This window comes from Ciconia boyciana, chromosome 1 (assembly GCF_034638445.1).
Source record: "Ciconia boyciana chromosome 1, ASM3463844v1, whole genome shotgun sequence".
NCBI lineage: Eukaryota > Metazoa > Chordata > Aves > Ciconiiformes > Ciconiidae > Ciconia > Ciconia boyciana.
The window spans coordinates 42,602,197-42,619,496 of record NC_132934.1 but is presented as its reverse complement, the minus strand read 5'-3'; positions in this window follow the sequence as shown (position 1 = coordinate 42,619,496).

Below are 17,300 nucleotides of genomic sequence, written 5' to 3'. Positions count from 1 at the left end.
CTATGATGGCAAGCTGAAAGTAGTACGTTGCATAAAAAGTCTTCATCGAACTTCCATTCCAACAAAGCTATTTTCAGATGCTGTATGTATTAGCCCTTTCCATTGAGACTGTGTTCAGCCGTCATGAATACCACTAAACATTTGCTGAATCTGCTTTAGCTTCTGGGTAAGCTGTTTCTGATGTGGTAGCCTTGACTCATCGGCTGGGACATGTGCACCGTTCTGAAGAGGAACAGCACAGTGCCCCATACATTGGTCCTATTTTAACTGTGCAGAGGTTAACACGCTCCTGCTTGTCACGCCAACTCTCTGTACAGGCTGAATCTGAGCAGATGATGAGTGCTGCGGAGAGATGAGCTCTTCTGCCGCAAATGTGTGACACACACAAACATTTTCACAAAAAAACCCCAGTAGCATTAAAATATTCAAACAACCCTAACTGGTATAGACACTGTTCAAACACTCTTAATTGACACTAATACTGAATGTCTCGTACGTTCTTCTATTCACACCATAGCCAATCTTTTTTTAGGGAAGACATTTCTTCCTGCCACGTAGGGTTAGGAGCACAGTTTCAAACTAAGGAATTTAAACTTGCTGATGAAAGCGGTATGAGCACTACAAGAGCACACGGTGTTTGCCCACTGCATGGTGACAGGAGGGATGAAAGATGAGGGGGGTGCTTGACAGGGCAGAATAAAGAGCCCAGATCAGCAGTATGTGGGGCTGCTCCCCAGTCAGGACATTATGGAGCAATGTCAACAAACCTGCCTATGTACTCTGGGGGAAAAAAAGAAAAAGAAAAACCCCAGCCCTCCACCTATGAAAAAGATGAGAAAGATTTACTTTTCTGTCGACCTTGCCCAAACCTCAGTGCAGCTTGTTCTCAGAACTTTATAAACAATATCTCATGCAAATTGGCTACATCAAGAGTTTGTTTACAGTTTGACAAAAAGAAAACCTGGTGGCTAATGGCCAGTGTAGAGAGGTGACACTGGTCCATCGACTGCAAAGCTTGGGGACCAGCATAACATACGTCAGATCAAGGTCCACCCAGACAGCGTCCCTGCCTTTGACGTGGGATGCCCATGGTTCACTTCCCTCTTTGACCTCTAACTGCAGACATGAGAAGATCCAGCTTGTTGCCATCATGCTCATGGTCAGAGAAAAGCTGAACTGCAGGAGGAACAACTAAGAAATAAAGAGAAGTATAAGGACAATAACCCTTCTTCAGTTTATAAGTTTTTATGTCTCACTCTGCATCTCAGCATGGAGACCTTACACAAATATAACTCTCTTGGCCACCAGAAGAAGGGTGTAAATGGCTTTGATAAAATCAGTCAGACTGAGGGGCTGCGAGTGCTGCATAATGCTTTATACGCAGCCTGTGAGCTTCTGCCCATGTTTCACGTATTCGTCACCAGCAGCAGGGAAATTTTAGAAATGTGCTTTTCCAGAAAACTCACATGAAGGTGCACACAGACTTGCAGGTTGGCCTCAAGAACATTTTTGTTCTTTTCCTCAAAACAGCATCAAAATGGCAGCTGCTTTCACATTTTCAAACCAGAGTGGCCCAGTGACATTTTCTTTCGAAATTGCAAAGGTACGAAGAGCACTAATGCAAGATGAAGTAAATATCTATTACTTATAATAGAAGACTGGAGCTGAAGATTAAGAAAAATAGAATTGCAGGAAAAAGCATTAGTGAATGCTGTCATGTGCAGACATCAGAAGCCACCGGTTAATATACAGTGTGCCAAGAACAGGCTTCTTTGAAGTATGAACGTATCTTTGTGCAGAGCAGGAAACAAACAGCAAAGATGCAAGAGAAAAATAACATGCTGAGTCTCAAAGTTTTACTGTAACCCACTCATCCAAAGTCTGCCCCTGAAAAGATTAATGTCCTAGAAATGTAACTGTGAAAGGAAATCTAGATTACCTGTCCAGCTCTGAAAGTGAAAAACAGTAAAGGAGTAAATGAAAAGCTAATAATTCAGGACTAAAAATTCAGCTTGAAAGTTTAGCCTTTCTTACTGCTTTTGAGGATATAAACAGATACAGAAAATGATTTCCTGGAATGGATCTGGGGAAAAATGATAGATATATATTTTTAATGTATTTAAAGTCTATAGATGAAATTTTAGGCATACATTCTAGACCAAATTCTTATTCTCCTCCTCTTGTAAGGTTGCTCCTGCTCCAAAAATGTTCATATTGATAGCATTTGGGAATACTGTCTCACATAAGAAAACAGATCTGAATGTGGCTTATTGTGAGTGTGGAGTCCATGGGGTCTGTGAGTGATCCATGTTTCATCTGTCTGTGGTTATTTGTGATTGATTATAACAATCACATCCCTTAGTGGACTAGCACTTCTGGAATAAACATTACTATGTGTGAATTAAAAGTTCATTTTTCTTCAGTCATGTGCATCCACAACTTTGCATTTTGCTTCAAAGGCCAGTGCAGTAAATATTCACTATCCTAAAACTTGTTTGTTCTTATTGTGATGATTGAAATAGTGCATTGAATTCATATCATAGTCTGCATAAAGTTGGGTTTTACTGAAATTAAACTGAGGTGCCAGTAAGATTCAATGACAGAAGTGTTTGTTTAAAGCAAATGCAAAAAACTTTTATGGGTATGACTCTAATAAATGCATTAAAAAATAAGTGATGACTCATGAAAAATATTTGACATCATACATCCAAATCTAGAAAGGAGATTCTGCTAGTTTTTAAAAATATATCTAAACATAAAGTATTTTTTTTCACCATGTTAAAGAAACTGATGCTTACTTTGCTCCAGGCTGCAAGTTTTTCTCTTTTCTGTACCACCAACATGGGCTATTTCACTTGACTTGTCTTGTATTTTGGCACATGTGTCAAACCTTTAGACTTTCCATAATGCCACAATTCATCTGAGGTCAATCTAAAATGTCTCTGGTTCCTCTCTGAAATTTTTCAATCCCTGAATGACCCTCACACAGACTTTTAAATGCATTTTTCTGTAAGCATTTAGGAATGATGCACCATTCCGTTTCTAGAAAAAAAGGAAAAAAAATGCCACTACTGAGAGCTCTGCCTCTCACTGATGCAAGAGGCTGAGAACATGCCCAAGGTAGCATTTAATGCAGGTGCTAGTTGCTTTGATTTTCTTCTGCCAGGCCTCATCCTTAGCTGCACTTTCTTTTTGTCTGAGCTCTGGCACACTTCATCGGACAGGACAGACAGGGTCTGGTACTGCTCCTTGTTTGCTGCACTTGAAGTATGGGTGTCTGTGACCACTGAGCCCCTCTTGGGCTTCCCACTCACACCTGTCTGGAGGTGCAGGAGTTGGTCCTACCCTTTGGAAGTGGCAATGCTTTGGTCATTTCCTGGCTATACTGGTCTAGAAAGTGCCTCAGCATTGTTAATATGATCAGCAAAGGCCTTCGTTATCTGTATGTTTAAGTACCCAGGAGGATGCTGATCTCCAGTTTTACTCACAGTGTTGTGAAAGTTGCCCAGTTCTCCACAGAGAGCTTAGAGTATATCTACAAAGCACATGTTGGTGTTAAAAGGTCTATCTGGCACTCACAGGAACTAATGAAATCAGTCAGTATGGGTTGATTACCCTGTTCAGGGGACTGGCATAATGCAGATACATTTCCTCCAGCACCTGATATAATTTTTATGGCCTCTTACTATCACTTCTTGTGCCATCATCATTGTCTTCTGCTGTCATAAAACTTCAGGACTCCGTCAGCTTCTTAAGCTCTCACTTGGATTTTCATCCCAAGTCCACCAAAAGCTGCTGCCTAGTAATTGCTTATATGCTGGCAGTCTGGGCAAGATCAGCCCCAGAAGACTCAGTTCTCTATTTAGAGTCTTTGGCATCCTTCCTCACCTGGGCAACACCCACTCTAGTGAAGGCACCAGAGATTTTAATCTTATAGGGCAATTTTAACCTCTACATTTTTCCACTAAGGATTTTGTCTTTGTCCACAGCACTCCTGACCCTATGTTGTTCATCAGTTACTCACAGCCAAGGCATCTGGAAGATGTCTGCTTCATCCTTTATCTTAAAATTTTGGTACATCCACCATTTACCTAGCTCTGACTTGAGGCAAACTGTTTCTGAGATTGAGTGTGTAAGTCCTTTACACAGTGCATATTTCTGCCAGAAACACTTGGTCATGATTGCAGACCTCCCAGATGAATGTCAGGGCTAATATCTAAAATCTTCATTCTGAGAAATGATCCCTTTCCAGCAGAGTAGTTAGGTACACTTGAATGCATGCAGTTATGCAAGACCCATTGACTTCAGATGCACTTAAAACACGTCTTTAAATGTCTTAGTGAATGACCATTATGGTCAAAATCTAGACTGCAAAATAATGCCCTTTGAGCAGATAAAGATCTTGTAAGGTATTTCTGTGAGATATTGCTTAAAGATTGCTTGCTTTTCTAATTCTTCAATAAGATGACTCAGCTCCTTCTGATCATTCACAAAAATCTGCTGGAAATGTTTAATCAGTTCAGGAAAATTCTGGCAGCCTCAAACTGAATCTCTCTTTCAAGGGCGACTGTTGCTTCTGCTTACTAATAATCAGACAGCAGAAAAAAAAAAAAGCCAAGCATAAATTAACCTGGAAATAGCAGCATTAAATGTTTAATAGCTCTGGAGACTGCACATCTTTGGGTTATTCATTAACATAATTATATGTACTGCTTTGTCCATCAAGATTTTCCTTGGGAAATCTCATACCTTTGTCCATGGATTATAAAACCCACCACTCTGGGGTGTTGTTCCATACCCCTTTCTGGTCTCACATTTAGCTCAGTGTACGAAAGGACTTGGGTACTCACCTGACTTGCCCCCTCCACTGTTAGTGCTTACATCCAACACCCAGAGCCTCCAAGATACTTCTTAGTGGTGCCTAACCCCAAAGGGGTCTAATTTTAAAGCACCAGCAGTAAATCCTCACAGCTGCCTGCACAGCTGCCTCAGGCATGCCAGCTGCTTTCCCTGTCTTGGGTGGATCAGCAGCCAGGAGGTTGCAGCCCTTCCCCAATTTTGCAACGATGGTTTCATGTGCTCAGATTTGGAGGACAGCTCAGACTTGAGGACAATAAGATGTCTCTGTGCACATGGAAGTGGGCCACCCATGTCCTTGAGGCCCCATCCCCTCAGCCTTCCCTGAGCTTCCTTGTCCCCAGATTTTGCTCTTTAAAGCAGGGCCTTGCAACCTCCATATACTTTGATCTCAAACCCTTGATAAAGGTTAGCATAGAGAAAAGCTGATAAGGTAATATTTTAGCAACCACATTAGTCAAATATTTATAAACCACAATATAATTCCTTAGAATATCATAGAGCTATTTCACACAAATGGAGCATTGGTAAATTTTTAAAACACTCAGACCACTCTGAACTACAAATTTAATAGGAACACCTGAGTGACAGCTGGCTTTCATGAACAGAAATTCAGCTCGGAGAAAAGAAGTGATCAGCAGGCTGGCCTATTTTGGGGAATGGCTGCCTGTCTGGCACAAGGGATTCACAGGCATGGAAAGCATGTAACTCGCAGACAGGCATAAGGGAAACTCATAGGGTCTCAGGCTTGCTGCTGTGATCACTGATCCATCTCTTTCCTTATAAACTTCATTTTTACAGCAGCTAAGAGCTGCTGCTGTGCTTTCTTCATCTTGTACAGAGTGCCCTTCTGAATTAAACCCTGTTTGTGGAATACAGCCTCTTAAAATTTACTCTTTTTCCAGCATTTATCAAATATCTGCTGACCAAGATCTGCTTTCCTGTATACCCCTTCTCAATCCACTGCGGTAAATATATTATCATCTTACTGATAACATTTTCTCCTTCTTTCCTCCCTTCTCAGTTTGACTTCCTATCTGTTCATGATGCCTTGCCTCAGGTGAGAGCTTGGCTCCGGTTACGCAGATGAGGACTTGGTCCTGGGAGGTCTCTGTCCTGCAGGCGGATACAACCTGGCTGCCCTTGGGTGGGCTTGCCTATGCAGAAAGCGATACATGCATCTTGTTTGCAGGATCAGGCTCTTATGGTGAAAACTGCTGTTCTCTCCTCTCTTTGGTTTCTGGGGCTTGCAGCACGCTTTGCGACAGCCGGGGATATACTGCAGAGATGGCAACACGGGTCTTTAGAGGGGAAGATGTGGCCTGATGCACAGGAAGCCTGCAAGTCAGAGTACTTGAATTGTCTTCCCAGGTTTGCCTCTGACTTTCTGGGAGATGCTAGGCTCAGCCTGTTCCCCAGTTCTTATAGCTGCATTAATATTGTAATATGTGCTGAGGTCTTTATTAAAGTGAGTTTTATGAATGTCAGAATGATGATTATTTGGCTCAGCCACATTCTTCTGAAATGCTTACTCACATGAAAGATTTTTTTTCTTTTCAGAGGTTTGAAAGATAATTTGGCTAGATTGTTCTTTTCAAGTAAAACAAGCTCACATGCGAAGCTGTTCAGTAGTATCTTTGCATTACTAGCTTGCCATTCATGTTCTCAAAGAACTTCAAAAGGGATGCTTTAATGTACTTATGGACTTCTTTCAGCTGGTGTATAGCACAGTGTCCGTGCTTTTGTAGCAGTTCATAACTTGACTTGTGGGATTTTTAGTATTTTACTGACCGCCTGAGGAAGTATGCTGAGGGGTGCCTTTTGAACAACATACAGGAGCTGGATAACAGGATGACAGTCATAAATGGAATATTTACATCGACAGCAATGTGCTCCTGTGCTCCTGGAAAGAGCTAACCATTTCTAAAATCTACACTTCCCTGTAGCTCCTTAGATTTCTGCAAAGGGAAATGACAGTGTGTGGCATCTGAGTTGCTTCTGGCTTCATTTTCCCTTGTTTCTCAGCTTCCCAAAATGCTTGTTGAAATCCCAGTGATCAGCACGTGGATCTGAGCTTAATGGTCCCACTGGCTCTGCATGCCCAGTGGCACAGTTGTTATCCTCACCAGGTGGTAACAGGGTTATTAAAACTCCTCTCCACAGGAGCAAATGGGTAGTGCTGGGAAGGGACCCAAGGAGCTTTAGAAACAGTTTTGCCTGGTGAGAAAGCTTAACTTTCCAGCCAAAACTGTCTGCTGCTGGCTCATCAGATGAAAGACACTTGAGGACTGGTATTAGCCTGATGCAGTCTGGCAGCTGCTGCGTCCCCATGAGATGTTGTTCTGCTGTCTGAAAGAGGGATGCAGGCAAGGTGTTAATGACAACCTGCATCTCTCTCCTGGGGTTGTATATGGAGTGATCAGATTTGGGACTTTGTCATCACTGCAGGATCCCTCACCTGTGGATTTGCCTCAGTATCTCATGGCCATTGGGTAACTTAAGGCTAAACGCTAACATGTGAGCAGTACACGGTTGACTCGCTGCTCCACCAGTCCTGCACTGCAGCCAGGCACAGGCTACCACTGCTGCAGCTCAGCATGCAGATGAGATTAGTTCACAGGACTTGTAGCTAATTGCTAGACTTTAATCTTTATGTTGAACCTGGGCCCAGAATACCTATGAAACGTCCTGATATGTTGGGGTCAAGACCAAAGCTGATAACTGCCAAGTTACGACTGGTGCTTTCTCTATCACAGAGGTGAGGCTTGTCTGTTGTGGGCATGGACCTTTCTTGATGGCTAAGCCGAGACCATGAAACTAATTGTGCAGGAGCTGAGGACCATCACTAACCTGGCCATCACATACTCTGGTGGTAAGAGCCATTGCTTTGACTGGCTCAAATACAAATATGTTAAAAGAAAACCTGCATCAGACCAAACTAAATAAAAACCCTATCAAAACTGAATGGTCCACATGGTCCAGACTTCTACCTCTGGGGCAAAGCTGAGAAGCTAAACAGTGTGTGACTGATTTTTAAGTCCATTGCTTAATGCACTATGGGTCTGTTGCTCAGATGCTATGGTGATGAACATGTTATAAGAGCTGACACAGAATAGAATGAGTATGAAAAAAATCAGACATCATGTTGAATTTGCGATTCAGATTGAAGTGCATTAATAATAAATTGAACACATGTATTATATATGGAGGTTCCTATTGAAGTATTTCTTGAGGGCAGCTGAATTTTAGTGCCATAGCAGAATGATAATAGTTTTAGAGGAAATGTAGATTACTGTCATTTCTCTTGTAAATTGTGTTGAGCAATAATTATGAACAATGCCAGGACTCAGAAAGGGTATATCACAGGAAACCCAACCTACTCTTAAACTCTGCATTCCCACCTCCAGCCACAGGGTCAGATTTTACCAATCTCTTTGGTGAGGGAAGAATAAAAAATATGCTGCAGGTTACAGGTCCAAAAATCACAAGGAGTATGTGCAATGATTTTAAAGGAAAATCTGTTGATGCTGGAATTAAAGACCTCTAACTGAAGTCACATTGTTCCCAGAAACCCAACCCACTCATCTTATAAAAAATACATGAAATAGTGGAAGCTTTCTGAATACTCATTTATGAACTTAAGGATGATGGGTTGCAAGTCATATCCAGAGGGATTTCTCAAAAATCCCTCCCTCCTCCGTGAGAAGGCAGTGAGAGGTAGACCAGGGGCACAGTCGCAACAGCGCATGCCCTGATCCCCTCTGACCATCCAGATCTTCCTCTGTCCAAAACCCTCCATACAACCCCTTTCATGTTACAGAGTGAGAGAGGTGGTTTTAATGTGCTCTGTCTGTCCCCTGGAAATAGCAGAATTGGTAGCAGGGGACATCTGGTACTCAAGAGGGAAAGGGGAGATTTGCTTATGCTGGAGGGCAAGCGCTGCCAGCTTCTTAGCTAACTTTAAAATCTCCTTCTGAGTACAAAATCTCTTTACTCCTCCCTAGACCTTGTAAGTCAGCTTAGGAGCAAGTCAAGTGGCCCTAGGGGCTCTGGGTAGCAGAGTTGCCTCTTCCAGAGACATAGGTACCTGTTTCCCCCGTGAAAGGTGTAGTAGACATCTTCTCTCCCTACAGAGAGACGAGAGCAGATTTGCAGTGCCTTTTAGTACTGAACCCAGACTCTGGTCCTTTTCTTTTCACACACAGACTTTTCTGTTGAGAGAGTGCTTGGGGACCCCCAAGGTTTGCATTTGGCCTTGATCATCCCTTCTGCCAAGTGTGAATACTTCATGCTGGCAGGACATCCCTTTCGTGTTTCCTGCCTGGGCCATGTTGGTATATTTGGGCCCTTAGAAATGACTGGCATGTCTCCCCACAGTTCAGTGCCTTTCTACTTCCCTAAATTCAGAGCAGAGAGGAGCAAAAGCCAAGGGAAGGGCAGCTCCCCCATCATGCAGAGAGTCCCTTGAGGTACCGAGCATGGGGAGCATCACAAGCCTCAAACAGGACATCCTCATTCAACTACGGGTTTCCCTCCCTCAGCTGCTGCTGTTGCTACAATAAGAATTTTTCCCCCTCTTTCTTGGACACTTCAGCCCTGCTTTAGTGTTGCTGACTATCTCCACTCTGGGGCTTTCACTTCGGAGATGAAAAGATTGAGCAGGGAGGATGCTTTCCCAATTATAAGGGCCAATTTTTGTTTTCAGAAATGCTACCCCTATGCAGGAGCTGGATGCAGGAGGAGAGGCAGGATGATGCCTCCTTCTCTTGGTGCTCTCTCTAGCTGGAGGTTTGACCTGCCTTTGCTCTCACTTGGATTCCTGCATTGATTACATGGGGATTATGTGTCCAAACTCTTCCCCTTGAACCTGCAATGACTAAAACACTTTTCGTGTATTTGCCTTTTTTTTTTTTTTTTTAAAATGAAAGCTGTGATCCTGATGTTATCTCAGGATTCAGAATCAGAGATTAAGGACTGAGCATGAGTCCTGGATTTTCAGATGTGCTTACATGCATAAATTCTTAGGGGGCCTGGGACATAGCACCTATGTCAATAACATGCCCTGCTTTCATGGTCATCTATTTCCAGGTCTTCTACTGCTAACAGACAGTAAGGACAGTCAGGGAACAAAACATTGCTTCCAAATTAAGGAAAGTAAATGAGTTAGCTGAAAACCAAACCAAAAAACTTGCTGAACCTTTGTAGAGTTTGTCAGGAGAACATCACTCAACCTAGAGGTGGGAGAGACCTTCAACATCAACCTCTCTTGGCTCTGCCTCAGCCCTGGTTGTCCAACTGCAGTAAAACAGTCCCAGTTCCTGTGTTCAGTACTCTGCCATGGAGCTAAGCCTTCATGTTAGGATGGGCAAAATCGTGAGATGGGTCCCATGCTACATTTCCTTCCGTGTTTCAAACAAAGACTTAGGCACTGGTGTAGGCAATAGCATCCTGACCCAGGAACAGGGGATGGAAAGGAGCCACATAAACTTACTGAATGTGAAACAGAAAAAACCCAACCTCCTACAAGCACTACAAAGATTTTTATCTTTTCATTTGAAAAAGAAAAAGTGGGAGTTAAAAGCAATAGGCTTGGAAAGCAGACTTCTATAGCTCAGCAGAAGATGTAGATCTCTTGAACCAAGAGACCAGGGGAGAGAGCCTTTATCTGAGAAGAAAACGTGGAGTTTTTGTAAGTGAAGTCCTAGCAAGCTATCGGCACAGCTTCTAATAGCTTCTAACAGGTCCTATTAACCCTTGGAAGAAATATTTGCAAGGAGCTTGAAATTTCTTTCAAAATAAAGCAGCCATGTTTAACTAGCAGAGCAGGAGAATAAATTAAACAAAGTCCAAGCACGTGGCTCAGTAAAGAAAACAGAGCAGTGAGAATTAGACAAGGCAGAACAAAGCTGGGTTTCGTGTGTCATTTGCATATGAGCGGGGTGCCGGGACTCCCACGCTAGTTGATTGAGAGCTAGTCAGCAGCAAGTGGAGCCTAGAGAATGATTCAGTTCTCTACAAAGGAAACTGAGGGCATGATTCAGATGTCATTTACAATGCCTTTGCAGAACCTAGATATCTCCATGGGGCTGTCAGATATGTCACAGGATCTACAGGGGACCTCAAGTCTCCTGTAGTGGCTGCTGGAGGCAAGGCAGATACCCAAGGGCATCTCAGATGGCACCAGAGGGCTAAGTTGAAGCAGTGAAATCCATCTGAAAAGATGGCCTGCAGCCTAGGCTCCACTGACTGTCTTTTCTTCACTGGCTGTATTGGGAGCTAAGGCACCCAACTTACATGTAGACACCCGCATTTACGTACCTGGAGCTGAATCTTGCCACAAAAGCCTGGCTAGGAAAGGGAGGGGATTTGTTCTTACCCAAGAGGCTACCTACAACCTAAAAAATGCACCAGAACTTGCAGTGCTAATAGAAAAAAAAAAAGCCAGGGAGCTGGAGGTGCACTGTGCTATCCATGCCAGGGCAGAGCTGGGGCAGAGCATGTGGGGCAGGCGCTACTCTGGGTGCATGCAAAAACCATGGGGTATCTGGGGCACAGGAAGACCAAGAAACGCCAGGTCATGGAGTTACTGCTTTTAATCAAGCTTCTGCCTCCTCAGCTGGAAGTTATGACTCTCTCAGCCCTGGCCATCCTCAGTGCCAGCCAGTTAAGCTGTTTTATCAGGCATGGCAATGGGCTGTGGGCAGAGTATGGACAGATACAGTGCCTCAGGTGAGACGTGTGGATTTCCAGCCAAGGGGTGGTAATTTGTAACATTGCTAACTCTGTTTTTCAGGTTTGGTTAACCAGATCTTGAATGCTCAGGAAGCCTGGGTCAGCCTTGGGCTTCTCAGTTACACAGCCCAGGTAACTTATGCTTTAATTTTCTATATCTGTAAAAATAGAGATATTGATCCTGGTCTCCTTCATAAATTGCTTTAAGGTGTCATGAGGAAAAATTTTATGTAAAATTCAGGGGGAAAAAAAAGAGCTAATATCAGTTAGTGCTAGGTCAAATGCGAACTTACAAAAAACCTGCAAAAAGATGGTGAGCTACTATCTTGTGAGAGCACTGCCAGGAGTCCTCAGCTTCACTATCTTCCAGATGTCAGCATAGGGACACCTTAGATAATAGCATAACTTCTGTAGCCATTTGATTTAGGAAACCATAAACTAATGTAATTTGAATTTCTCTAAAAGTGGAAGAACATGGACTTCAAATTGAGCTTCTTACTAGATCTATAGTTTCTGATTCACAGCAAGACTACTGGGACCACTTAAAGCAGCAAAGTCACAGAAAAGCCTCATTTTTTTCATGTCTAGATGGGGAGCCCTCACTCATCTGGGTGGCATTAGGCAGAAGACAGACTGTAATGATAAACAGTCCATGTTAAAATTTTACATTACAAAGAAGGAGTATCACACGTTATTTCACTGGCAAGTCATAACAAGTCAGCAGGTTTCAAAAGAAAAATTATGGTATCTGGTTGAAAACAAATTAGCTGAGCTTTTCAAAGCTTATATCTTTCAAGATGGAGTCATAACTATAAAACAAAAAAGGAAAAACTAGACTTAGTAACATGAATTACTTTTAACTTCTGAAAAACACAAGTTTTATTTTGTAGCCAACAGCAACTATTGGTTTCCAAACACACATCATAGAGAGCACTGTTGCAAAGGTCACAAACCATATGAAAAGTCATAGCTGATTCCTATACATTTTGGTTACACTGTTTAGGGAACATGGAGATGTAATGGATATATTAGTATTTCAGGAGGTTATTTTTCCATCAAGCTTATCTGTCCAGTGAAATTCCAATTGGGAGAATTTGTTCACTTGCACCAAACTCCAACTGTGTGCCCAGTTTTCAACTAGGTACCATTATCCACAACCGGGAGCTGTTTCAGCATGAGAGAAGCCAAGCCACAGCCTGTCTGGGCTAAGGTTTGTAGGATGGAGCACCCACGAGATGTGGGCAAGCAGAGCCATAGTCACTGTGATGGTCACTGCACAGGCCAACTGTCCTGGCCAGAGGGCTGTTCTCCACTTGGGGTCTGTAGGGGTCCCTTCTCACAACCTCCTTCTTATTGTAGAGAGGGCACGGGCAAAGTTCTTCAATTGTATTTCTGTACTTACACTCCCTTTTTCATAGCCCCTTTTGCATAGCATACATTAACGCCAGTCTGTTATCCAGCTGCTGACCTTTTTGCCAGGTTTGCTAAACACATACATAAGCTGTAGCAATTTACCTGGGAGAGGAAATCCCAAGTTTGCTAGGGAAGAAGCATTTATGAGGGCTGAATAGAAAGTGGGGAGGGAGTTGGGGGTATTTCTTGTATAGCTTATACTTGCAACCTCCTGAAAATACACTGGTTTTTAGAATGTACTAAGTCAAGTCTAAATTGGAGTGGCTAAAAAGTAAATCTTCCCCTTCATTACTCTTCAAGCATTCATCATGCTTATGAAGTCCCAGCAAAAACGTCTATGACAAGAAGGAATATGACAGATTGCTTCTGCAGTTTACCAAATTTCAAGTCATGCTGTGAAATGATGCCTCTGCATTTTAAACCTATGTCAGACTTTGGCACATTTCTCGTGGATGAGTTATGGTTCTTGAAACATGACAGTGTTGCAGAACTGTTCTTCTGTATGACAGAATATGAGAGAGTTTGCAATTCTTATTTTGAACTTTCTAACCCTAATTTTTATATTACTTTTCATCTCACGGTTAAGCTGGTTGTTATAGTCAAGCATTCCTTTCACCTGTTTCCTCACTCCCTTAGTAAATTTTATTTAGCCTTGATCTAAAATCAAAATAATAATAATACATAGATAATAATAGTGTTCACACAGCAATGAAGTTCAAGTAATTACAGCCATTTTTCAGTCCCTGTATTTTCAGCAGCCTCCTAAGTTACATTTCATTGCTATCTATTAGAGAAAGTGTTTCCTATTATTGAAGGACATAATTACATTCAATTTCAGCAAAATTTAACTGTGAATTTCCAAAGTAAAAGCCACCATAAATATGTTCCTTTCAAAAAAAAAACCAAAGCAAGTCACCAAGCTTCAACATTCAAAAACAAGCAAGTAAACTGATCCATAATCATGAAGTAAATAATGCTAGAAGAATAAGAAGGAAAGTGTAATGTCTAGCCCACTTATCAAGATTTTCCTTAGAGGCAATGGAAAGAGATATGCACCTCCTGTGGGCAATTCATGCCATCCCTAAGATAAGAGTCTCAGCTAAATGGGATGACCTGCTTTTAGACATCATTTTATTGAATTTAAAGAGCAGAAGTGCATACCTTAGACCAGATGCCTGACTTTTAGATAGTGACAGTTAGGTGTCCAACCTTATCAACCATCATTACAGTTAATTACATTTGTGGGAAACACTTCAAAACAGTGTCAGCCACTGACTGCTTGTGGCAGTGATGCTGAAGACATGCAGATATTGGCAAAGAGTTTCTCATGCCCACTATAGGCAACTGTTTGATCCTATCATGGATGTCAATCTATCTGTATTGATGAGCTCTTCACATCTTTTGGTGTCTTATTTTCAGCTCCTACAGAGAGCTTATTGGAGCAAAGTGTCTCTTGTCTTGCTGCATTGGGAAATCAGTCTTACCAAGCTGACTGAAAATGACAATATAAATACCTAAGGAGCCATTAAATGTTTTCTAATAAACTTTTTTGAATCATGCAGTCAACGATTGTTTGGAACAAGTAGAGAAAGATGCCTTTGTGATAGCAGAAGCAGCTTTGTTGTCCAGCAGTGAAGTGCAGCTTGGAGCAGTGAAATTTCTCAGCACAGGCTCAGATGCTAAAATTTCCACTGCTTCCTTTATCAGCATTCAGAGATGCAGACTTGTTTACCACCAGGTAGTTATGATGGTACAGTACATAGCATTAAACAGGAATCTCATTAGCTGGAGGAGCATATATAACCACATTATTCTCAGAAATTAGCTGCCTTCTGAATATTGTTTTCTATACCCTTAAGCGAGCTAATGATGAGCAGGTCTGCGCCAGGATAAACAAACCTCAAGCAAATTCTGGTACCCTGCTTTTATTTCTGTGTGTGCTTTCATACTTCTCTTTGGGCTTATGACCACAGCAACACAGCAAAGGGAAGAGGTGCTTTCTGACACTTGCACCCTGCAGCTGCTTGTTCCTGTTCCTCTGATGGTGCTTATTGTGCCTGCAGCGCAGTCTGTGGCCATGCGAGCACTTGTCAATCATTTCTGTGCAAAGTCTGGTGGCCTGAGCTGTCCTCTGAGGTGTTTGACTTTGGTAAAGGAATGATCATATATCTTTTCTACTGCCTGCTGTCTTGCTGGAATAAAACATATGGCAGAGAGGAGCGATAACATCTTAAATCATCCTTGTCTATTGCTACGTGAAGGTATGTCTAAGCCCTGGGGTTAACTCAGCCAGATATTCAGAATTCATTGATCAGAATCCCAACCATTTTAAGGATGTCTTAAAAATGAGGACTTAAAAATAATAAATGCATTAATTTCTAATTTTTCCCTAGCTATTTAAGCACTCATGAATTTTCCAGGTTTTCTTTGCAACTAGGAAGGTTAGATGATAAAATGGAATTTGTGGTTATTCGCAGGATTTCAGAAGCAGGAGTTACCAAAAAACACCCAAAATATTAAGATGCAATATTATGCTGCAACAAAGAGAGAGGGTCTGTATATTTACCTATATGTTTAGGTTAATAAATAGTGATTGATGACATGTCAGAGTTTTTTATATTGTGAGCTGAAGTGTGTTTCCTTACAAGATAGAATTTTAAGTTTGGATTCCTGATATATAGCATTTTCTCACATCTTTTATATGCCAATCAGGAAAACTCAGAAGGGATGTATGTATTTTTCCTGAAGTTCATTAGGTTCCAGGGTGATCTGCAAATATTTAACTGATGGTTGCCTGGTCTTTTATTGAAGATGCTTCTGACATTCTTTGGTGAAATTTCTCTTTTCTTCAAGGAGATCTAAAATCTTGAGATTGTGGAAGAACATTTCTAGGTAAGTCCTCCTTTCTTTAAAAGTGATTTGAGCAGTTTGTCTCATGTGGTGTAGCTGTTCAAAGTGCAAGAGTGTCATCACCCTAGGGTTTAGCTTCCATCTTCTTTCTCTCTTCTGGAACAAAGGTGTCCAACCAGAGTGCTCTCCATCAAGTTAGCTATCTTCACTGCCATCATGAAAACAATTTCTAACAATGGAAGACATTTCTGACACGCCTCATCTGTCAGAAACAAGATGAGTGACAACCACAGCAGTAGTCTCTAGAGGAACAGCTCCAAAAGCCATCCTTGAATCTGTTTTTAACTTTAGCATGCATATTCATTAAGTGTTGATCCATGATATTTAAGTTACTATTTTTCCTGTGTTCATAATTGAAGCCTCTTTCTTATAAAAACAAATTCCTTTCTTACTCCTTTAACTCAAAACAATTCTGTACTGGCAGTACCACCACATGAGAGACGATTGTCATTGGGTTCTACAAGGGCATCTTGATAGTGTAGGTCTTGGGAGTGGTGTAAAAACCCAGACTTTAGGCACACAGTTTTTAAATTCAGGGCTAACCCAAATTATTTAAATTTTTTTTTTTTTTCTGATTGACATATGGACTGGTGAAACTGAAAACAAATGAGGGTTTTTTTTCTTCATTCTGAAGCACGTTGAATTCATATAGTGGTCCAGGTTTATCAGTATTCAAGCAAAGGAATAGACGGCATATAACAGGCTAATGCAGATGTTATTTTAATACTAATATTAATATCATAAAACAAAATGTAAAGGGTTAATCTGCACCATTCATCCATTTGATGAAAATAATAAGTTAAAATGCCCTTCCTGATGGTGACTGAAAGCCAATACTATTAACACAAAGCTGATGTCTGGTGTTCACATGCAGCAATTAAGTTCAGTTAATTGCAACTCCTTTGAAAGGATTTTTCAATTTTAATCTATATTTTTTGATCTCTTCAGGTCATGCATCATCATTTTCTGTTATGGCACTATAATTTCTCCACAATTTTGTTTTCACCCTTGGCTCATTTGTATGACAAGCTGGAAATGTACATTCCCCAGTGAATGACAAAACTTGTGTAAACCAATGAACGGAAGTTGACTGCAGGCTGCCCTTGCGGAATGGCACAGATTAATACTCCTGCATTTTTTGAGGAGTAAAACACTTTCTAGTATGGAAACAAATGGCAGGAGCAACCCTTATTTGATTAAAGTAAAGCCGCAGGCTGTAGGGCTTCTAAATGCAAATGCTTTTTTTGGATCCTGGAAGATCAGTCTAATTGAGGAAGGAGCAACTTAATCAGATCACCCACTTTTTTTCTCTTGAGCAAACTATATTTTCTTGTCTCTTTCTGAAGAGCGAACCCTAGGCTGTACAAGGGTGGTATAGCCTTAATCTC